The sequence below is a fragment of the Phoca vitulina genome, unplaced genomic scaffold (genome assembly GCF_004348235.1).
Source record: "Phoca vitulina isolate PV1807 unplaced genomic scaffold, GSC_HSeal_1.0 scaffold10, whole genome shotgun sequence".
Taxonomy (NCBI): domain Eukaryota; kingdom Metazoa; phylum Chordata; class Mammalia; order Carnivora; family Phocidae; genus Phoca; species Phoca vitulina.
Genome location: NW_022589713.1, coordinates 18,551,332 through 18,575,331, shown reverse-complemented (window position 1 = coordinate 18,575,331; position 24,000 = coordinate 18,551,332). Strand labels below are relative to the sequence as shown.

Genomic DNA, 24,000 nt, shown 5'->3' with positions numbered 1-24,000 from the left:
ACTTATGGGACTCAGTGAAAGCAGTGCTAGGGGGGAAATTTATAAACATTTACATTAAAAAGCAAGAACAGGGGCGCCTGGGTGATGCAGTCAGTTGAGCATCGGACTCAGTTTCAATTCAGGTCACGATCTGAGGGTTGTGAGACTGAGCCCCACGTTAGACTCCATGCTCACTGCAGAGTCCGTTTGAGATTCTCTCTCCCTCTGCCCCTCCCACTAATGCTCTCTCTAAAATAAATAAATCTTTTTAAAAAGTAAATAAATAGGGGGGCAGAGCAAGATGGCGGAGGAGTAGGAGACCTGGATTTCGTCTGGTCTCAGGAATTCAGCTGGATAGGGATCAAACCATTCTGAACACCTACGAACTCAGCAAGAGATCGAAGAAAAGAATAGCAACAACTCTCTGAACAGAAAAGTGACCACTTTCTGGAAGGTAGGACGTGTGGAGAAGTGAATCCGAGGTGATATTAGGGAGGATAGATGGCGGGGGAGGGGGTCTCCATTGGCCGCTTCTGGCAAGTGACAGAGCAGCGGAGCACAAAATCATAACTTTTAGAAGTCTGCTCTGCTGAGGGATGTCGCTCCAGTGGCTAAGTGGGGGGTGGAACCCTCACTGGGACAGTGTGGTCTGAGGACCCTCGGGGTCACAGAAAGACCGGGGGTGCCTGAGTGCGGCAGAGCTCCCAGGTATCGGAGCTGGGAAGCCGGCTGCAGAGACAGAGCCCAGGCGCGGGCTCTCAGCTCGGGGTTGCCATAAACCGTGATCCGCGGCACAGTCGGGCCACTGCTCCTCCAGCAGGGACCCAACAAGCGGCAGATCCAGTGAGACTCCCCTACCTCCCCCGGGAGGAGCGGCGTGGGAGCGCACCACAGGGATCTGCTGGGTTTGGAGACACCACACGGGGTCGGGTGCCAGAGATAGAAACGCTCGGTCACAGGCAAGGTGAGCACGGAGTGCGGTCAGAGACCGGGGAGACGGGCGTGATTGACTGCTTTTCTCTGAGAGTGCACTGAGGAGCGGGGCCCCGAGTTCTCGGCTCCTCCGGGGTGGAGATTGGTAGGCTGCCATTTTCACTCTCGTCCTCCAAAGCTGTATGGAAAGCTTGCAGGGAACAAAAGCTCCTGAGAGCAAACCCGAGCAGATTACTTAGCCTGGAGCCGGCAAGGGTGGGGCAACTCTGCCTCCAGCAAAGACATTTGGGAACCACGGCAACAGGCCCCTCCCCCAGGGGACCAGCAAGAACAGCCAGCCAAGACCAAGTTTACCGATCAATGAGAACGGCAGAACTCCAGCGCTAGGGGAATAATGCACATAGAATCCATGGATTTTTTTACCATGATTCTTTAGTCTTTCAAAGTTTTTTTTTTCTTGACTTTTTTTTTTTGAATTTTTCTTTTTCCCTTTTTCAACCAACATCTTATCAATCCCTTTTTTAAAAAACATTTTTTTCATTTTTAGAGTCACATTCTATGCCTTCATAGTAGGTACCCTTATTTTTGGCATATATATATAAGTTGTTCTCTCTAAAATTTTGAGATAGTTTCTTCTAACAGATCAAAATATACCCTAAATCTCTAGTGTATGGCTTTGTTCTAGTCTCCTGCCTGATCACATTCTCTCCCTTTTTTTTTCTTTTTTTTTAAATCCTCTTCTTTCTTTTTTCAAACTTATCAATTCCTTTTATAAAATTTTTTATAATTTTCATCTTTACAGTCATATTATATTCCATCCCTTCCTCATAACAACCCTTATTTTTGTACATATATAAGTTTTTCTTTCTTTAAAATTTTGGGAGGCACTTTCTTCTAACAGACCAAAATATGCCCCAAATCTAGTGTGTGGCACTAATCTATGCACCAGCCTGATCACATTTGATCATATTCTGGTTTTTTTTGTTTTGTTCTGTTTTTGTTTGTTTTTATCTTTTTCTTTTTCTTTTTTCTTTCTTTCCCTTTCTTTTCCCCTAGTTTCAGGTCTTTTCTGATTTGTTTAGAGTATATTTTCTGGGGACGTTGTTAGCCTGTTAGCATTTTGTTCTCTCATTCATCTATTCTCCTCTGGACAAAATGACAAGACGGAAAAAATCACCTCAACAAAAAGAACAAGAGGTAGTACCGACTGCCAGGGACCTAATCAATACGGACATTAGTACGATGTCAGACCTAGAGTTCAGAATGACGATTTTAAAGATACTAGCTGGGCTTGAAAAAAGCATGGAAGTTATTAGAGAAACCCTTTCTGGAGAAATAAAAGACTAAAATCTAACCAAGTCGAACTCAAAAAGGCTATTAATGAGGTGCTATAAAAAATGGGGGCGCTAACTGCTAGGATAAATGAGGCAGAAGACAGAATCAGTGATATAGAAGACCGAATGATGGAAAATAAAGAAGCTGAGAAAAAGAGAGATAAACAACTACTGGATCACGAGGGCAGAACTCGAGAGATAAGCGATACCGTAAGACGAAACAACATTAGAATAATTGGGATCCCAGAAGAAGACGAAAGAGAGAGGGGGGCAGAAGGTCTATTGGAGCAAATTATAGCAGAGAACTTCCCTAATTTGGGGAAGGAAACAGGCATCAAAATCCAGGAGGCACAGAGAACCCCTCTCAAAATCAATAAAAATAGGTCAACACCCCAGCATCTAATAGTAAAACTCACGAGTCTCAGAGACAAAGAGAAAATCCTGAAAGCAGCTCAGGAGAAGAGATCTGTAACCTACAATGGTAGAAACATTACATTGGCAACAGACCTATCCAGAGACCTGGCAGGCCAGAAAGGACTGGCATGATATATTCAGAGCACTAAATGAGAAAAATACGCAGCTAAGAATACTATATCCAGCTAGGCTGTCACTGAAAATAGAAGGAGAGATAAAAAGCTTCCAACAAACAAAAACTAAAGGAATTTGCAAACACGAAACCAGCCCTACAAGAAATACTGAAAGGGGTCCTCTAAGCAAAGAGAGAGCCTAAAAGTAACAAAGACCAGAAAGGAACACAGACAATATGGAGTAACAGTCACCTTACAAGCAATACAATGGCACTAAATTCCTATCTTTCAATCGTTAACCTGAATGTAAATGGGCTAAATGCCCCAATCAAAAGACACAGGGTATCAGAATGGATAAAAAAACAAGACCCATCAATATGCTGTCTGCAAGAGACTCATTTTAGACCCAAAGACACCCCAGATTCAAAGTGAGGGGGTGGAAAACCATTTACCATGCTAATGGACACCAAAAGAAAGCTGGGGTGGCAATCCTTACATCAGACAAATTAGATTTTAAACCAAAGACTGTAATAAGAGATGAGGAAGGACACTATATCCTACTTAAAGGCTCTATCCAACAAGAAGATCTAACAATTGTAAATATCTATGCCCCTAACATGGGAGCAGCCAATTATATAAGGCAATTAATAACAAAAGCAAAGAAACACATTGACAACAATACAATAATAGTGGGGGACTTTAACACCGCCCTCACTGAAATGGACAGATCATCTAAGCAAAAGATCAACGAGGAAATAAAGACTTTAAATGACACACTGGACCAAATGGACTTCACAGACATATTCAGAACATTCCATCCCAAAGCAACGGAATACACATTCTTCTCTAGTGCCCATGGAACATTCTCCAGAATCGATCACATCCTAGGTCATAAATCAGGTCTCAACTGGTACCAAAAGATTGGGATCATTCCCTGCCTATTTTCAGACCACAATGCTTTGAAACTAGAACTCAATCACAAGAGGAAAGTCGGAAAGAACTCAAATACATGGAGGCTAAAGAGCATCCTACTGAAGAATGAATGGGTCAACCAGGAAATTAAAGAAGAATTAAAAAAATTCATGGAAACCAATGAAAATGAAAACACACCTGTTCAAAATCTTTGGGATGCAGCAAAGGCGGTCCTAATAGGAAAGTATATAGCAATACAAGCCTTTCTCAAGAAACAAGAAAGGTCTCAAGTACACAACCTAACCCTACACCTAAAGGAACTAGAGAAAGAACAGCAAATAAAGCCTAAACCCAGCAGGAGAAGAGAAATAATAAAGATCAGAGCAGAAATCAATGAAATAGAAACCAAAAGAACAGCGAAACAGATCAACGAAACTAGGAGCTAGTTCTTTGAAAGAATTAACAAGATTGATAAACCCCTGGCCAGACTTATCAAAAAGAAAAGAGAAATGACCCAAATCAACAAAATCATGAATGAAAGAGGAGAGATCACAACCAACACCAAAGAAATACAAACAATTCTAAGAACATATTATGAGCAACTCTATGCCAGCAAATTAGATAACCTGGAAGAAATGGATGCATTCCTAGAGATGTATCAACTACCAAAACTGAACCAGGAAGAAATAGAAAACCTGAACAGACCACAGACCCATAACCACTAAGGAAATTGAAGCAGTCATCAAAAATCTCCCAACAAACAAGAGCCCAGGGCCAGATGGCTTCCCAGGGGAATTCTACCAAACATTTAAAGAAGAATTAATACCTATTCTTCTGCAACTGTTCCAAAAAATAGAAATGGAAGGAAAACTTCCAAACTCATTTTATGAGGCCAGCATTACCTTGATCCCACAATCAGGCAAAGACCTCATCAAAAAGGAGAATTACAGACCAATATCCCTGATGAACATGGATGCAAAAATTCTCACCAAAATACTAGCCAATAGGATCCAACAGTACATTAAAAGGATTATTCACCACGACCAAGTGGGATTTATCCCTGGGCTGCAAGGTTGGTTCAACATCCGCAAATCAATCAACGTGATACAATACATTAACAAAAGAAAGAACAAGAATCATATGATCCTCTCAACAGATGCAGAAAAAGCATTTGACAAAGTACAGCATCCTTTCTTGATCAAAACTCTTCAGAGTATAGGGACAGAGGGGGTACATACCTCAATATCATAAAAGCCATCTATGAAAAACCCACAGCGAATATCATTCTCAATGGGGAAAAACTGAGAGCTTTCCCCCTAAGGTCAGGAACACGGCAGGGATGTCCACTATCACCACTGCTATTCAACATAGTATTAGAAGTCCTAGCCACAGCAATCAGACAACAAAAAGAAATAAAAGGCATCCAAATTGGCAAAGAAGAAGTCAAACTCTCACTCTTTGCAGATGATATGATACTTTATGTGGAAAACCCAAAAGACTCCACCCCAAAACTGCTAGAACTCATACAGGAATTCAGTAAAGTGGCAGGATATAAAATCAATGCACAGAAGTCAGTGGCATTCCTATACACCAACAACAAGACAGAAGAAAGAGAAATTAAGGAGTCGATCCCATTTACAATTGCACCCAAAACCATAAGATACCTAGGAATAGATCTAACCAGAGGCAAAGGATCTGTACTCAGAAAACTATAAAATACTCATGAAAGAAATTGAGGAAGACACAAAGAAATGGACAAACGTTCCATGCTCATGGATTGGAAGAACAAATATTGTGAAGATGTCAATGCTACCTAGAGCAATCTACACATTCAATGCAATCCCCATCAAAATACCATCCACTTTTTTCAAAGAAATGGAACAAATAATCCTAAAATTTGTATGGAACCAGAAAAGACCCCAAATAGCCAGAGGAATGTTGAAAAAGAAAAGCAAAGCTGGTGGCATCACAATTCCAGACTTCAAGCTCTATTACAAAGCTGTCATCATCAGGACAGTATGGTACTGGCACAAAAACAGACACATAGATCAATGGAACAGAATAGGGAGCCCAGAAATGGACCCTCAACTCTATGGTCAACTCATCTTTGACAAAGCAGGAAAGAATGTCCAATGGAAAAAAGACAGTCTCTTCAACAAATGGTGTTGGGAAAATTGGACAGCCACATGCAGAAGAATGAAACTGGACCATTTCCTTACACCACACACAAAAATAGACTCCAAATGGTTGAAAGACCTCAATGTGAGACAGGAGTCCATCAAAATCCTAAAGGAGAACACAGGCAGCAACCTCTTCGACCTCAGCCGCAGCAACTTCTTCCTAGAAACATCGCCAAAGGCAAGGGAAGCAAGGGCAAAAATGAACTATTGGGACTTCATCAAGATAAAAAGCTTTTGCACAGCAAAAGAAACAGTCAACAAAACCAAAAGACAACGGCCAGAATGGGAGAAGATATTTGCAAATGACATATCAGATAAAGGGCTAGTATCCAAAATCTATAAAGAACTTATCAAACTCAACACCCAAAGAACAAAGAATCCAATCAAGAAATGGGCAGAAGACATGAACAGACATTTTTCCAAAGAAGACATCCAAATGGCCAACAGACACATGAAAAAGTGCTCAACATCGCTCGGCATCAGGGAAATCCAAATCAAAACCTCAATGAGATACCACCTCACACCAGTCAGAATGGCTAAAATTAACAAGTCAGGAAACGACAGATGTTGGCGGGGATGCGGAAAAAGGGGAACCCTCCTACACTGTTGGTGGGAATGCAAGCTGGTGCAACCACTCTGGAAAACAGTATGGAGGTTCCTCAAAAAGTTGAAAATAGAGCTACCCTACGATCCAGCAATTGCACTACTGGGTATTTACCCCAAAGATACAAATGTAGTGATCCGAAGGGGTACGTGCACCCCAATGTTTATAACAGCAATGTCCACAATAGCCAAACTGTGGAAAGAGCCAAGATGTCCATCGACAGATGAATGGATAAAGAAGATGTGGTGTATATATATACAATGGAATATTATGCAGCCATCAGAAGGAATGAGATCTTGCCATTTGCAACGATGTGGATGGAACTGGAGGGTGTTATGCTGAGCGAATTAAGTCAATCAGAGAAAGACATGTATTACATAACCTCACTGATAAGAGGAATTCTTAATCTCAGGAAACAAACTGAGGGTTGCTGGAGTGGGGGGTGGGGTGGGAGGGATGGGGTGGCTGGGTGATGGACATGGGCGAGGGTATGTGCTATGGTGAGCGCTGTGAATTGTGCAAGACTGTTCAATCACAGATCTGTACCTCTGAAACAAATAATGCAATATATGTTAAGAAAAAAAAAAAGAAGATAGCAGGAGGGGAAGAAGGAAGGGGGGGAAATTGGAGGGGGAGACGAACCATGAGAGACAATGGACTCTGAAAAACAAACTGAGGGTTCTAGAGGGGAGGGGGATGGGAGGATAGGTTAGCCTGGTGATGGGTATTAAAGAGGGCACGTTCTGCATGGAGCACTGGGTGTTATGCACAAACAATGAATCATGGAACACTACATCAAAAACTAATGATGTAATGTATGGTGATTAACATAATAAAAAAATTTATTTTCTAAAAAAATAAATAAATAAAAAGAACATTTCAAATTAACAACCTAACTTTACAACTTAAGGAAGTAGAAAAAGAACAAAAGCTAGCAAAAGAAAGGAAATAATAAAGATTAGAGCAGAGATAAAGGAAATAAAGGAAAGCAATAGAGGGAAATCTGAAATAAAACGTTATTTGAAAAAAATCAGCAGAATAGACAAATCTTTAGCTAAATGGACAGAAAAAAAGTAAAGAAGACTCAAATTATTAAAATCAAAAATGAAAGTGGGGACATTAAAATAAAAATTTTAAGAGAGCAATACAAAGAAAGAGAAAACCTGAACAGACCTATAACTCATAAGAAGATTGAATTAGCGGAACTGATGGCTTCACTGAGGAGTCTACCATTTAAAGAACTAATACCAATTATTCTCTAACTTTTCCCAAACTTGAAGAGAAGGGAATACTTCCCAATTCATTCTTTAAGCCCAGCATTACTCTAATACCAAAGTCAGACAAAGATAATACAAGAAAACTAAAAACCAACATTCATTATCAACAGTGATGCAAATATCCTCAACAAAATACTAGTAAACCAAATTCAGCAGCATATTAAGAGGATTACACACCACAACCAAACAGGAGTTATTCCTGGAATGTAAGAATAGTTCAACCTATGAAAAGCAATCAATGTAATGGACTACATTAATGGAATGAGGGATAAAAACCACATGATCTTCTCAATTGATACAGAAAAAGCATCTGACCAAATTGAACACCCTTTCATGATAAAAAACACTCAACAACCTAGGAAAAGAAAAAATCTACCTTGGGGCCCCTGGGTGGCTCAGTCAGTTAAGCATCCAACTCAACTCAGGTCATGATCTCAGGGTTGTGAGACTGAGCCCCCTGTCAGGCTCCACGCTCAGTGGTTAGTCTACTTGACATTCTCTCCCTCTGCCCCTCCCCACACTTACACGCACACACTCTCTCTGTCTAAAATAAATAAAATCTTTACAAAGAAAAAAAACTACTTAACATAATAAAAACCACATATGAAAACGTAAAGTGAACATCATACTTAATGGTGAAAGATTGAAAGTTTTTCCTCCAAGATCAGAAACAAAGCAAGGATGTCCACATTCACCACTTCTATTTCATATAGTACTGGAAGGTCTAGCCAAAGCAATTAATCTAGAAAGGGAAATCTAGAAAAAGGCATCCAAATTGAAAAGGAAGAAGTAAAATTACCCATTTGAGGGTAATATAATCTTATATGCAGAACACCCTAAAGAGTCCACCAAAAAAACCAAAAACCTGTTAGAATAAATGAATTCAACAAAGTACTAGGATATTAGGTCAACACACAAAAATCAGCTGCATGTCTATACACTAACAATAAAGGGAAATTAAGAACACAATTCCACTTAAAATAGCATCAAAAGAAATAAAATACTTAAATTTAATTAAGGAGGTCAAAGACCTGTACAATCAAAACTGCAAAATATTGATCAAAGAAATTAAAAAGACAAATAAATGGAAAAACATCCTATGCTCATGGATTGGAAGACTTAATGTTAAGATGTCAACAGTGCCCAAAGCAGTCTACACAACCAATGCAATCCCTATCAAAATCCCAATGACATTTTTTGAAGAAATAAAAATCATTCTAGTCTCAAGGGACCACACAAATGGCCAAGACAGTCTTGAAAAAGAACAAATCTGGAGGACTTATACTTCCTGATTTCAAAACTCACTGTAAAGCTACAGAAATCAAAAGTGTGGTACTGGCATCAAGACAGACATATAAACCAATGGAGTATAATAGAGAAGCCAGAAATAATCCCCCACATATATTGTCAAAAGTTTGTTGTTGTTGTTGTTGTTAAGATTTATTTCTTTATTTTAGAGAGAGAGAGAGTGAGAGCAAGTGTGGGGAGGGGCAGAGGGAGAGAATCCTGAAGCAGACTGACTCCCTGCTGAGCAGGAAGCTCAACATAGGGCTGGGTCTCAGAACCCAGGAGATCATGACCCATGATCATGTGAAATCTGTGCCAAAACCAAGAGCTGGAGGCTTAACCTACTGAGCCACCCAGGCACCCCGAAAAGATTTTCAACAAAAATGCCACAATCATTCAATGGAGAAAGTATAGTGTCTTCAACAAATGGCTCTGGGAAAACTGGACATCCACATGCAAAAGAATGAAGTCGGACCCTTACCTAACACCATATACAATATTAACTAAAAATGGATCAAAGACCTAAACATAAGAGCTGAAACCATAAAACTCTTAGAAGAAAATATAGGGTAAAAGTTCCATGACACTGGATTTGGCTGTGATTTCTTGGATATGACACAAAAGGCACAGGAAACAAAAGAAAAAACAAACTGGACTTCACAAAAATTAAAACTTTGGTGCATCAAAAGATACTATCAACAGAGTAAAAAGGCAATCCACTGAATGGGAGAAAATATTGCAAATCATATATGCGCTAAGGAATTAATATCCATAATATACGGAGAACTCCTACGTTGAACAATAAAAAAAAAATCTGACTAAAAAACGGACAAAGAACTTGACATACAAATGGCCAATAAACACCTGAAAAGATATTCAACTTCACTACCTATTAGATAAATGCAAATCAAAACTACGATGAGATACCACCTCACATCCATTAGGCTACTATCAAAAAAACAAAGAAGTACCACGTATTGGCAAGAATGTGGAGAAACTAGAACCTTTGTGCACTACTGGTGAGAATGTAAAATGGTACAGCCACTGTGAAAAACAGTATGGTAGTTCTTCAAAAAAAAATCAAACAGAATTATCATATGATCCAGTAATTCTACTTGTGGGTATATACTCGAAAGAATTAAAAGCATGGTCTCAAAAAGATATTTGTATTTCCATGTTCACAGCAGCATTATTCACAATAGCAAAAATGTGTAAGAAACCCAAGTGTTCATCAACAGATGAATGGATAAGCAAAATATGATATAGCCATACAATGGAATATTATTCAGCTTTAAATAGGAAGGAAATTTTGACGTATGTTGCGACATGAGTGAACCAAGAGGACGTTAGTCACAAAAAGACAAATGCTAAATGATTCCATTTACATTACTTAGAGCAATCAAAATCATAGCAACTGAAAACAGAATGGTAGTAGCCAGGGCAGGGCCTTGGGGGACAGGAGACTTAATGTCTAATGGGTTTAGAGTTTCAGTTTTTAAGATGAAAAGAGTTCTGGGGTGCCTGGCTGGCCCAGCTGGAAAAGCATGCAACTCTTGATCTTGGGGTTGTGAGTATGAGCCCCACCACTGGGTGTAGAGATTGCTTAAAATAAATAAATAAATCTTAAAAAAAAAAAAAAAGTTCTGTAGATGGATGTGGGTGATGGTAGCACGTTATGAATGTATGTAGTATCACTGAACTAACTGTACACTTAAACAATGGTTAAGATGGTTATAGTTTAAGTTCTAACAGTTATTTTTCTTTTTTGTAATGCAAGTGCCTGACTTAAGCTTTGATTGTGAAGGGATCCATTTCAAAGAAGCATCCATTTCAAAGATGGCTCTCTCCAATAAACAAAGTGCCAACCACAAGACTAGATAAAGAGCCAGGCCACCTCCCCCAACTGAGGCTCCTTTGTTTTAGAGATCTTGGCTGATTTTGATAACTGGACATTTGAGCCACTTCGTTTTTTTCTTCCACACTTTACATTCCCTCTCTTCTGTTTTAAATGCACCAATAAAGAGTGAGCCTGCAGAACCATGCCTGGAAGTGTGAAGGAAGATGGTAGAGTAGGAGGATCCTGAGTTCACCTTGTCCCACAGACACACTGAGGCAACAACCACAGCTATGCAACTAACTCTGAAAATGATGTGAAGACTGACAGAACAGATCTTCCACAGCTAGTCATAGAGAGAAAGCCACACAGAAACGGGTAGAAAGGGCAGAGATGCAGTTGGGAACCAACCCCCTGGTCAACTAACCACAAACAGAAGGGATATCACAAGCATGAAGAAGACGATCAGACTCCACACCAGTTAACCCCCTGGAACTGGGAACATTGGGAAGACAAATCGGCTTAACATCTGGCTTTGAGGGGCACCTGGGTGGCTCAGTCAGTTACGTGTCTGCCTTCAATCAGGGAAATACAAATCAAAACCTCAATGAGATACCACCTCACACCAGTCAAAATGGCTAAAAATTAACAAGTCAGGAAACGATAGATATTGGCGAGGATGCAGAGAAAAGGGAACCCTCCTACACTGTGGGTGGGAATGCAAGCTGGTGCAACCACTCTGGAAAACAGTATGGAAGTTCCTCAAAAAGTTGAAAATAGAGCTACCATATGACCCAGCAATTGCACTACTGGGTATTTACCCCAAAGATACAAATGTAGTGATCCGAAGGGGCACATGCACCCCAATGTTTATAGCAGCAACGTCCACAAGAGCCAAACTATGGAAAGAGCCTAGATGTCCATCAACAGATGAATGGATAAAGAAGATGTGGTATGTGTGCGTGTATATATATATACACAATAGAATATTATGCAGCCATCAAAAAATGAAACCTTGCCATTTGCAACGACTTGGATGGAACTAGAGGGTATTATGCTAAGCGAAATAAGCCAATCAGAGAAAGACAATTATCATATGATCTCACTGATATGTGGAATTTGAGAAACAAGGCAGAGGATCATACGGGAAGGGAGAGAAAAATGAAAAAGACGAAACCAGAGAGGGAGACAAACCACAAGAGACTCTTAATCTCAGGAAACAAACTGAGGGTTGCTGGAGTGGAGGCGGGTAGGGAGGGATGGGGTGGCTGGGTGATGGACATTGGGGAGGGTATGTGCTATGGTGAGCGCTGTGAACTGTGTAAGACTGATGAATCACAGACCTGTACCCCTGAAACAAATAAAAATATGTTAATAAAAAGAAAAAAAAGTGTCTGCCTTCAGCTCAGGTCATGATCCCAGAGTCCTGGGATCGAGCCCTGCATCCAGTTCTGTGCTCAGCATGGAGTCTGTTTGTCCCTCTCCCTCAGCCCTTCCCCGCCCCCTGCTCATGCTCGCACTCTCTCTCTTCCTCAAATAAAAAAAAAAAAAAAATCTGGCTTTGAAGACCACCAGGGCTTAACTCTAGGAACTTTAAAACTCAGCAGGCTTAACTCCAGGAGAACCAGAGGGTGACAGGAAACCGAATCCCTGCCCTTAAAGAGCGAACATACTAAATAACTCAGAGACACAGCACAGAAGCAGTAGCTTGAAAAGCACCTGGGGGGTATTCATGAAAGAGATTTATTGACTAATCTTAGAATATGTACGGGAGGGGCCAAAGATTTCTCTGGCAACAAAAGCGATGGCAGGTGCCATTTTTCCTTGCCTCCTGCAGCTTAGATAGCAAGATGTTTCTGAGAGCCAGTTCTAACACTCTCCATCTACCTTGTTGAGTACCACGCCCCCCACATTCTCCTGCAGACCACCCCACCCAACCTGCCCACCTTGGCAGCCATCCCTCCAAAACAGCTTCTGCCCTGCCACACCTGGAAGGAAACTCTGCCAACAATGTACCACTCCAAAGTAACTCCTGCCCTTGGGAGGGGAGGAAATAACCCCCCACCAGCGTGCCCATAGTTCCTGCAACTGAGCCTCTAAGCTGGCTGTGCAGAGAGCAAGTCCTGCCCTTCACTGTGCCTGCAGGTATGGCAGATGTTAATTGTAGACAGCTAGCTAGGCTGAATGCCGACCCCACCTACCAGTGAACACACAGGCAGCAGGTGGGCCTTTCAACATTGCAGGGAGCAAACTGTGCCCAGTACACCTTTATCAGGCAAATCAAGTCACTGCAGCCAGTCAGGCTGGAAGCCAGCCCCACCCACCAGCATACCCACAACAGCAGCAGCTCAGCCACAACAGAAGGGTGCACTAAGCCTACACAGGGGACATCCTTGGAGTGCCTGGTTCTAGTGACCAGGGCGGATTTGCATTATATAGCACCACTGGATCTCTTCTAAACAAGGCCACTACTTTCAAGACCAGGAGATGTAGCTGACCTACCTAATACTTAGAAACAAATATAGAGAGACAAAATGAGGAAACAGAGAAATATGTCCCAAATGAAAGAACAAGACAAAATCACAGTAAAAAAGATAAATGAAAGAGAGATAAGCAATAAGCCTGGTAAAGACTTCAAAGGTAATAGTCATAAAGATAATTACTAGACTTGAGAAAAGAGTGAATGAACTAGGTGAGAATGTCAACAGAGACACTAAATATAAAGTATATGCATAAATATTTTATAAAATATATACATATATTAAAAAAATAACCAGTAAGAGCTATAGAATTCAATAATAGAAATGAAAAATATACTAGAAGTAATCAGTAGCAGATTAAAAGACACAGAAGAACAAATTAGCTATCTGGAAGACAGAGAAATACAAAGCAACCAAACTGTACAGCAAAAAGAAAAAAGAATAATAAAAAATGAGAATAGAGGAGGGAACTCTGCAACATAATCAAGCATAATAACATTCACATAATAGAGATCCCAGAAGGAGAAGAGAGAGAAAAGGAGGCAGAAAACTTACTAGAAGAAATAATAGCTGAAAACCTCCCCAGTTTGGGGAAGGAAACAGACACCCTGGTCCAGGAAGGACACAAAGGCCCTAATGAAGTTAACCCAAGGAGTTCCACCATCAAACACATAATAGGTCAAACAGCAAAAAGTAATGATAAAGAGAGAATTTTTAAAACACCAAAAAGAAACAGTTACATACAAGGGAGACCCCATAAGGCTATCAGCTAATTTTTCAGCAAAAACATCACAGATGCCAACACTCACTTGCTTACACCAGCCCCATCTCCCCACACCACACGTCAGTGGACTCACCCTTCCCAGTCATGCTTGCCTCAGTCCCAGTCTTACAGGCCTCCTCCCAAGAACACCAGCGCAAACCTCACCAGCACCACATCTCCTAATCCACGGGTTTTGTAGGACCTCAGCTACAGCAGCAGCAGCAGTGGCAGGACTCATTTCACAGACTGACTACAACACACTTTGTTAAAACACAGCCCACTCAGCAGGGGACCAAACACTTCCCACAACAAGCAAAGAGAACCTCTACAGACAACTGGACTGAAGGAAAAACCTTCAGTTTTTCAACCAGGACTCAACAGCAGAGCATAAGCAACACACACAGGAGACACTCCCTGAAGCACCAGGTCCTAGGGAACAGGGGACACTGCACTGCAGGGAGCTACAGGGCCTCTTCTTCAAAAGACTATTACCATCAAAAGCAAGAGACATAGCTGACTCCAAACACAAAGAAACAAACACAGAGAGTTAGACAAAATGAGAAGACAGAAAATAGGTCCCAAATGAAAGAACAGGACCAAACACCAACAAAAGACCTAAGTGAAATGGATACAAGTAATATGCCTGATGGAGAATTTAAAGTAATGAAGATACTCACTGGACTTGAGAAAAGAGTGGAGGATATTAGTGAGGACCTTAACAAAAAGATAAAAAAAAAAAAAAAAAAAACAACCAATCAGAGATGAAGAACACAACAAATCAAATTAGAAATACACTACATGGAATAAATAGCAGGCTAGAGAAAGCAGAAGAACAAATTAATGACCTGGAAGACAGAGTAATGAAAAGTAACCAAGCTGAGCAAAGAAAATATGCAAATTGAGAATATACTCAGGGAACTCAGTGACTCCATCAGCATAATAACATTTGCATTACAGGAATCTCAAAAGAAGAGATAGAAAAGGGGGCAGAAATTTATTTGAAAAAATAATAGCTGAAAACTTTCCTAATCTAAGAAACAGATATCTAGATCCAGAAGGCACAGAGATTCCCCAAAAAATTCAACCCAAGGAGGTCCACATCAAAACACATCATTAAAATGGCAAAAAGTAGTGATAAAGAAAAAAAATTTAAAGCAATAAAAGAAAAGAAGACACTTACATGTAAGTATAAGGCTATCAGCAAATTTTTCAGCAGAAGCTGTGCAGGCCAGAAGAGAGTGACATGATATATTCAAAGTGCTAGTAGGGAAAAACCTGCAGCCAAGAATACTCTATCCAGCAAGGCTATCATTCACAAAAGAAGGAGAAATAAAGACTTTCTCAAACAAAAAAACTAAAGGAATTCATGACCATTAAGCCAGCCCTACAAGAAATATTAAATGAGTGGAAAGGACCATAAGTGAGAATATGAAAAGTAAAAAATACAAAAGCAGTAAAAATAAGTATTTCTGTAAAAATCATGCAAGGGATTCATAAAATAGAAGGATATAAAATATAACACCATATACCTAAAATGTGGAGAGGACAAAAGTAAAGAATGGGTTCAAACTTAAGTGACCGCAAACCTATCATAGACTGCTAGACGCAGATGATGTCATATACAAACTTAACAGTAACCACAAATCAGAAACCAGTAATAAATATGCAAAGGATAAAGAGAAAGAAAGCCAAGTATATCATTAAAGAAAGTCAACAAACTATGAAAGAGAACAAGATCAGAGAAAAACTACAAAAACAACCACAAAACAAGTAACAAAATGGCAATACATACCTATCAAGAAATATTTTGAATGCAAATAGACTAAATGCTCAAATCAAAACACATACGGTGACAAGAGTGGATTTAAAAAAAACAAAAACCAAGACCCAACTGTATGCTGCCTATAAAAGACTCATTTCAGATGTAAAGACACCTGCAGATTGAAAGTGAGGGCATGGGGAAGCTGGGGTAGCAATACTTCTACTGGACAAAATATATTTTAACACATTTTTTTTAAAGATTTTATTTATTTATTTGAGAGAGAGAACACGAGTGGGGTGAGGGGCAGAGGGAGAAGCAGACTCCCCGCTGAGCAGGGAACCCAATGTGTGGCTCGATCCCGGCACTCCGGAATCATGACTAAGCCGAAGGCAGACATTTAACTAACTGAGCCACCCAGGTGCCCCTGGACAAAACAGACTTTAAAACAAAAACTGTAACAACAGACAAAGGAGTGTATAATAAAAAAGGGAACAATACAATAAGAGGACATAACAATTGTAAATATTTATGCATCTAACATGGGAGCACCCAAATACATAAGACAGTTAGTAACAGACAATGGAAGTAATTCATAATAATACAATAATAGCAGGGGACTTTAACACCCCACTTACAATGGACAGATCATCCAAACAGAAAATCAACAAGGAAACAGTGCCTTTGAATGACGCACTGGACTAGATGGGTCTAACATATATTAAGAACATCCCATCCACAAACAGCAGATTACACATTCTTTTCAAGTGCACATGGAACATGAGCAGAACATATCACATAGTAAGCCACAAAACAAGTCTCAACAAACTCAAAAAGATCGAAGTCATATTATGCATCTTCTCTGACCACAACACTATAAAACTAGAAATCAACTACAAGAAAAAATCTGGAGCACAAACACATGGAGGTTAAATAACATGCTACTAAACAATGAATGGGTCAACCAAGAAATCAAAGAAGAAATAAAAATTACATGAAAACAAATGAAAAATGAAATCACAATGGTCCAAAATCTTTGAGATGCAGCAAAATCATCTCTTCTAAGAGAGTTTATAGCAATACAGGCCAATCTCAAGAAGCAAGAAAAATCTCAAACAACCTAACCTTACACCTAAAGGAGCTAGAAAAAAACACTCCGAACAAACAAAAAAAAAAACTCCCAAAAAAATAAAGTCCAGAACCAGACCACTTCATAGGGGAATTCTACCAAACATTTAAAGAGAGTTAATACCTATTCTTCTCAAACTTTTCTAAAAAATAGAAGAGGAGGGGCGCCTGGGTGGATCAGTCGTTAAGCATCTGCCTTCGGCTCAGGTCGTGGTCCCAGGGTCCTGGGATCGAGCCCCACATCAGGCTCCCGCTCCGCAGGAAGCCTGTTTCTCCCTCTCCCACTCCCTCTGCTTGTGTTCCCTCTCTCACTGTGTCTCTCTGTCAAATAAATAAATAAAATCTTTAAAAAAATAAAAATAAAAAATAGAAGAGGAAAGTAAACTTCCAAATTCATTCTATGAGGCCAGCATTACCCTGATACCAAAACCAGGTAAAGACTCTACAGCGCACCTGGGTGGCTCAGTCATTAAGCATCTGCCTTCGGCTCAGGTCATGATCCCAGGGTCCTGGGATTGAGGCCCGCATCGGGCTCCCTGCTCAGTGGGAAGACTGTTTCTCTCTCTCCCACTCCCCCTGCTTGCTGTGTTCCCTCTCTTGCTCTCTCTCTCTGTGAAAAAATAAATAAAATCTTTAAAAAAAGTTTTTTTAATTAAAAAAAAAAAAAGACACTACAAAAAAAGAGAGCTACAGGCTGATATCTCCGATGAACATAGATGCAAAAATCCTCAACAAAATACTGACAAACTGAATCTAGCAATACATTAAAAAAATCATTCACCAAAATCAAGTGGGATTTATTCCTGGGATGCAAGGTTAGTTCAATATTCACAAATCAATCAGTGTGATACATCACAGCAACAAGAAAAAGGATAAAAACCATATGATCATTTCAATGGATAAATTAAAAGCATTTGACAAAGTACAACATCCATTCATGATAAAAACCCTCAACAAAGTAGGTTTAGAGGAAAAATGCCTCAAGATAATAAAGGCTATATAAGAAAAATCCATAGCTAACTTCATACTCAATGGGGAAAAACTGAGAGCTTTTCCTCTAAGGTCAGGAAGAGGACAAGGATATCCACTCTCACCGCTTTTATTCAACATAGTACTGGAAGTCCTAGCCACAGCAATCTAAAAACAAAAAGAAATTAAAAGCATCCAAAATGGTAAGGGAGAAGTAAAACTTTCATTATTTGCAGATGACATGATACTATCTATAGAAAACCCTAAAGACTCCACCAAAAAACTACTAGAACTGATAAATGAATTCAGTAGTCGCAGGATACAAAATCACTGTAGAGAAATCTGTTGTATTTCTATACACTAATAATGAAGCAGCAGAAAAAGAAATTAAGAAAACAATCCAGGGCACCTGGGTGGCTCAGTCGGTTAAGGATCCAACTCTTGATTTCACCTTAAGTCATGATCTCATGGTTATGAGATGGAGCGATGGAGCCCTGCATCCGGCTCTGCTCAGCTGAGAGTCTGCTTGGGATTCTTTCTCTCCCTCTTCCTCTGCCCCTCCCCACACCATGTGCTCTCTCTCACTCGCACACGTGCGCTCTCTCTCTCTCTCTCAAATAAATAAATCTTTAAAAAGAAACAATCCCATTTACAATTGCACCAAAAATAATAAAATACCTAGAAATAAACTTAACCAGGAGATGAAAGACCTGTACTCTGAAAACTGTAAAACGCTGATGAAAGAAATTAAGACAACACAAAGAAACGGAAAGACAATCCACGCTCGTGGATTAGGAGAACAAATATTGTTAAATTGTCTATGCTACCTAAAGCAATCTACACATTTAATGTAATCCCTATCAAAACACCAATAGCATTTTTCACAGAACTAGAACAATCTTAAAATCTGTAGGGAACCACAAAAGACTTTAAAGAGCCAAAGCAATCTTGAAAAAGAAAAAACAAAACTAGAGGTATCACAATTCCATATTTCAAATTATATTACAAAAACTATAGTAAAAAAAACAGTATGGTAACTGGAACAAAAACAAACACATAGATCAGTAGAACAGAACAGAAAACCCAGAAACAGGGGTACCTAGCTGACTCAGTTGGGAGAGCACGTGACTCTTGATCTCGGGATTGTGAGTTCAAGCCCCATGTTGGGTGTAGAGATTACTTAAAAAAAAAAAAAAGAAAGAAAACCCAGAAATAAGCCCACAATTATATGGTCAGTTAATCTTCAACAAAGGAGTAAAAAATATGCAAAGGGAAAGACAGTCTCTTCAATAAATGGCGTTGGGGGGGAGCCTGGGTGGCTCAGTCATTAAACGTCTGCCTTTGGCTCAGGTCATGATCCCAGGGTCCTGGGATCGAGCCCCGCATCGGGCTCCCTGCTCAGCGGGAAGCCTGCTTCTCCCTCTCTCCCTCCCCCTGCTTGTGTTCCCTCTCTCGCTGTGTCTCTCTGTCAAATAAATAAATAAAATCTTTAAAATAAATAAATAAATAAATAAATGGTGTTGGGAAAACTGGACAGCTACGTGTAAAAGAATGAAACTGGACTAGTTTCTTACACCATACACAAAAATAAACTCAAAATGGATTAAAGACCTAAATGCAGACCTGAAACCATAAAAATCCTAGAAAAGAACACAGGCAGTAATTTCTCTGACATTGATGGTAGTGATATCTTTCTAGATAGGTCTCCTGAGGCAAGGGAAATAAAAGCAAAAATAAGCTATTGGGACTACATCAAAATAAAAAGCTTCTGTACAGCAACAGAAACAACCAACCAAACTAAAAAGCAACCTACAGAATGAGAGAAGATATCTGCAAATGACATATCTGATAAAGGGTTAGTATCCAAAACATTTGAAGACCTTATACAACCTGATACCGAAAAAACAAATAATCCAATTAAAAATGGGCAGAGGACATAAACAGACATTTCTTCAAAGATGACATACAGATGGCCAACAGGCACATGAAAACATGCTCAATATCACTCATCATCAGGGAAATGCAAACCAAAACCACAATGATATATTATCTCATACCTCTCAGAATGGCTAAAATCAAAAACTCAAGTACTGACAAGGATGTAGAGAAAAAGGAACCCTTGTGCACCGTTGGTGGGAATGCAAACTGGTACAGTCACTGTGTGAGACGATATGGAGTTTCCTCAGAAAATTAAAAATAGAACCACCCTATGATCCAGTAATCATGCTACTGGGTATTTATCCAAAAAATATGAAAACACTAATTCAAAGGAATACATGCACCCTTAGTTTATAGCAGTATTATTTACAATAGCCAAACTACTGAAGCAGCCCAAGTGTTCATTGATAGACGAATGGAAAAAGAAGATGCAATATATATCCAATGGAATATTATTCGGCTATAAAACAATATGTATGAACCTAGTGGGTATTATGCTAAGTGAAATAAGTCACTCAGAGAAATACAAATACCATATGATTTCACTCATGTAGAATTTAAGAAACAAAATAGAGCAAAGGGATAAAAAAGAGACAAACCAAAAAAACAGACTCTTAACATGAAGGAACTGGAACTCAGATACACTGCTGATGGTCATGTAAAATAGGACAACCACTTTGAAAAACACTTTGGCAGTTTTTTTAAAAGGTTAACTATACACCTAAGACCCAGCCATTCCATTCCTAGGTATTTACCCAAGAGAAATGAAAGCATATGACCACACAAAGACTTGTACATAAAAGTTAAGAGATTTATCTGTAATAGCCAGGAACTGAAAACAACTCAAATGTCCATCAAAGCTGAACGGATACACAAACTAGTATATGCACACAATGGAATACCTCTCAGCAATAAAAAGGAATAAACCTTCAAAAAAAAGGAATGAACTATTGATATATGCAACAACACATATGAACCAGACAACACTTACACCGAGTAAAAGAAGCCAAAGATATACATACTGTATGACTCCATTTATATAAAATTCTAGAAAATAGAAAACAAAAACTAATCTAATCTAAGTAGATCAGTGGTGGCTAGGGGAACAAGAGGCTGGAAAGATGGACCACAAAGGGGAAAAAGGGAATTTTTGGGGTGATGGATATATGCCCAATCTTGATTGTGTGATGGTTTGACATATATATATATGTCAAAACTTATCAAATAGTACACTTTAAATATGTGCAGCTTATTGTAGATCACTTATATCTCAATAAAGCTGTTTAAAAAATAAAACTTTCCTGAAATGAAAAAATATATACATTTGAAATTACATATGGAAAGAGCATATCACATACTTGAGAATACTGACCCATCCTAATAAAATTACTAGACTTCAAAGAAAAAATTCTCTGGTCATCTAGAAAAAAAGAACAATGACTTATAAGGGGAAAAAATATTAGATTATCATCTGGCTTTGATATCAATGCTTTATACCAGAAGAAAGAGTGTAATATATTTAAGAAACTCAAGGAAAACAAGTGTGAACCAAGGACTTTATATCAGCAAAACTGCCTTTCAAGTATAAAGAACACAAGCTTTTATCCACATACAAGAACTTAGGGGATATTCCTTCCTGAGGAACCTAATAAAGGAGCATTGGGTAACCAAAATGATATATAGGGGAACCTGGATGGTTCAGCATCTGCCTTCGGCTCAGGTCATGATCCCGGGGCCCTGGGATCCAGCCCTGCATTGGGCTCCCTGCTCAGTGGGGAGCCTGCTTTTCCCTCCCCCAATCCCCTGCTTGTGCTGTCAAACAATAAAAAATCTTAAAAAAAAAAAAAATGGGGTTATAGATATAATAGAGAAATTAAATAAAAGCTCTATAGTCTCAATTTGTATTGGAAGTATTTATATGCACTCATGAGATACTTAATCTTTAATGTGTGTGTGTCTGTATATAAACAGATGTAGGAATTCTAGCTCTGCCTACTGAAAAGCCTCAAACAATGACTATGGATCCCTAGCATACAGATTATGACCCTGAAATGCAATTTCCCTCTAAAAAAAAAAACCCAGAGTTTTTTTGAATAAATGGATGATTTCAGATTTGGGACAGAGCATTCAAGCTATCAGATAACAAGCTATCAGACTATTAAGGGTCATATCAAAAGAACAGGCTTAAATAGGCTCCCCGCAGGGCAAAGATGAGACAACATGAGCTTCAATAATGATAATGATTGCAATGAACTAAAACCCAACAAATATGTTTAAGTTCATGACCTTATACTGACATTAGATTTTCTAAAAAGAATGGTCTTCAGAAGATAAGGAACATAAATGGAAAGAATCAAGCATTTATGCTGCCTGTCCTAAAGGAATTGTACAGCTGTGTATCCAGATGATAAATAAGGGACTAGTATGCCAATTAATAAGAAAAAAAAAAAACAGGATAGAATTAAAATACCAACCTTAAATGAATAGATACAGGCATGAAGTATCAAGAGTTGCTGAGATCACAAAGAGAAACATAGGCACCTCCAATGGTCTTGCGAAACACCGCTTAAAGAACTGCCAAAGGACTTGAATCTGAGTCTGATCCAGTCCTGGATCCAGCTACCAATGTGCAGGAATTACCCAGGGCAGAACATATTGAATTGTACATGAATTTATAATCAGCAAAATCCAGACTGTAGGATATGTAAGTCAAACCCAGATCCTGCATCAGATAAATTATAAGGGAAAGGAAGGAATAAAGAGAAAACCTACAGATTTTTTTAGAAGATTTATTTATTTATTTGAGAGAAAGTCTCAAGCGGACTCTCCAGGCTGAGTATGGAGCCAAACGCGGGGCTCAATCTCATGACCCTGAGATCACGACCCGAGCCAAAACCAAGAGTCAGATGCTCAACTGACTGCACAACCCAGGCACCCTGGAAACCTACAGAGCTTTTAAAAGATTTTTTAAAGATATTTTAAAAGAGTTTTTAAGGGGGAACTGGGTGGCTCAGTTGGTTAAGTATCTTGCTCTTGGTTTCAGCTTAGGTCATGATCTCAGGGTCATGAGATGGAGCCCAGTATGAGGCTTCACGCTCAGAAGGAGTCTGCTTGAGATTCTTTCCCTTTCCCTCCCTCTCTGCTCCTCTCCCCGTTCGTTCTCTCTCTCTAAAATAAATAAAATCTTAAAAAAAAAGTTCTTAAAAATTTTTTTAATCAGCAAGGCTACACTACAGTGTCTAGAAATATACATTTACGAAAAAAAAAAAACACAAGGAAGCAATTACTATAGAAGTCAGAAGAATGGCTACTAATGGGAGTACAAAAGTAACTGTGATTGACATGGAGCAATAGAGGGGCTCTGGCATGGTGAGCATGATTCTACACCCTGATCTGAGTTGTATCATCTTATTTTAATAATTTATTAAGCTACACATTTGGTACATGTGTTTTCTGTTTGACTTAATAAAAACTCATTTTATAATAAAAAAATTTTTATTAAATAATAAAAACAAAAGTAATGAAAACCCTAACCAAAAGAAAGCTGGTATAGGTCTGTAGCCAGGCTGATCGGATTTGAATTGTGGATTCTGCCACACAGCCAGGAAAATACTAATGACTCTGTGCCCTGATCTCATTATCATAAAATGAGGATTGTAAAAGTACTTGGCTCATAGGGGTGTTATGGAAATTAGGAGTTAATATAGAAAGAAAATAGAACAGTGCCTGGCTCATAGCAGGACAGAGGTGGTGATTAGAGTTGGTGACCACCAACTATGTGAATTAATGTAGTTACTTAACCTCTCTGGGCTTCAGTTTCCTTACCTGAGTTTAAAATATCTACCTGATAGGATTATCAGGAGATCAGAAGGAAATATATGCAATGTATCTATTACAGTATTCAACAAATAATAGGTCTTTTCCATGGCCTCCCAACATCCAGAGAGAGTTATCTATCACATTAGACATACCTCAGTCATAGCACATTCCTCTTGCACTTTTCACCTGGTCATTTAAGTTGATCTCAATGAAATGATCACCCAGTGAGTCTCACGTCCGAAACTGGATCTTCATCTAGATTTCAAAAAGATAAAGA

General features: G+C 39.2%; 1 protein-coding gene across 5 annotated transcripts in view; it reads right to left on the bottom strand.

Moving 5' to 3' along the window:
* The window catches only part of CEP70 (centrosomal protein 70), a 105,808-nt gene that overhangs the window by 67,780 nt on the left and 14,028 nt on the right, over positions 1–24,000 (bottom strand). For all 5 annotated transcript variants that reach the window (XM_032408613.1, XM_032408612.1, XM_032408610.1 and 2 more), the window contains exon 2: positions 23,876–23,978. The gene's annotated coding sequence lies outside the window, so the exon portion shown is untranslated. The remainder of the gene's footprint in view (positions 1–23,875; positions 23,979–24,000) is intronic.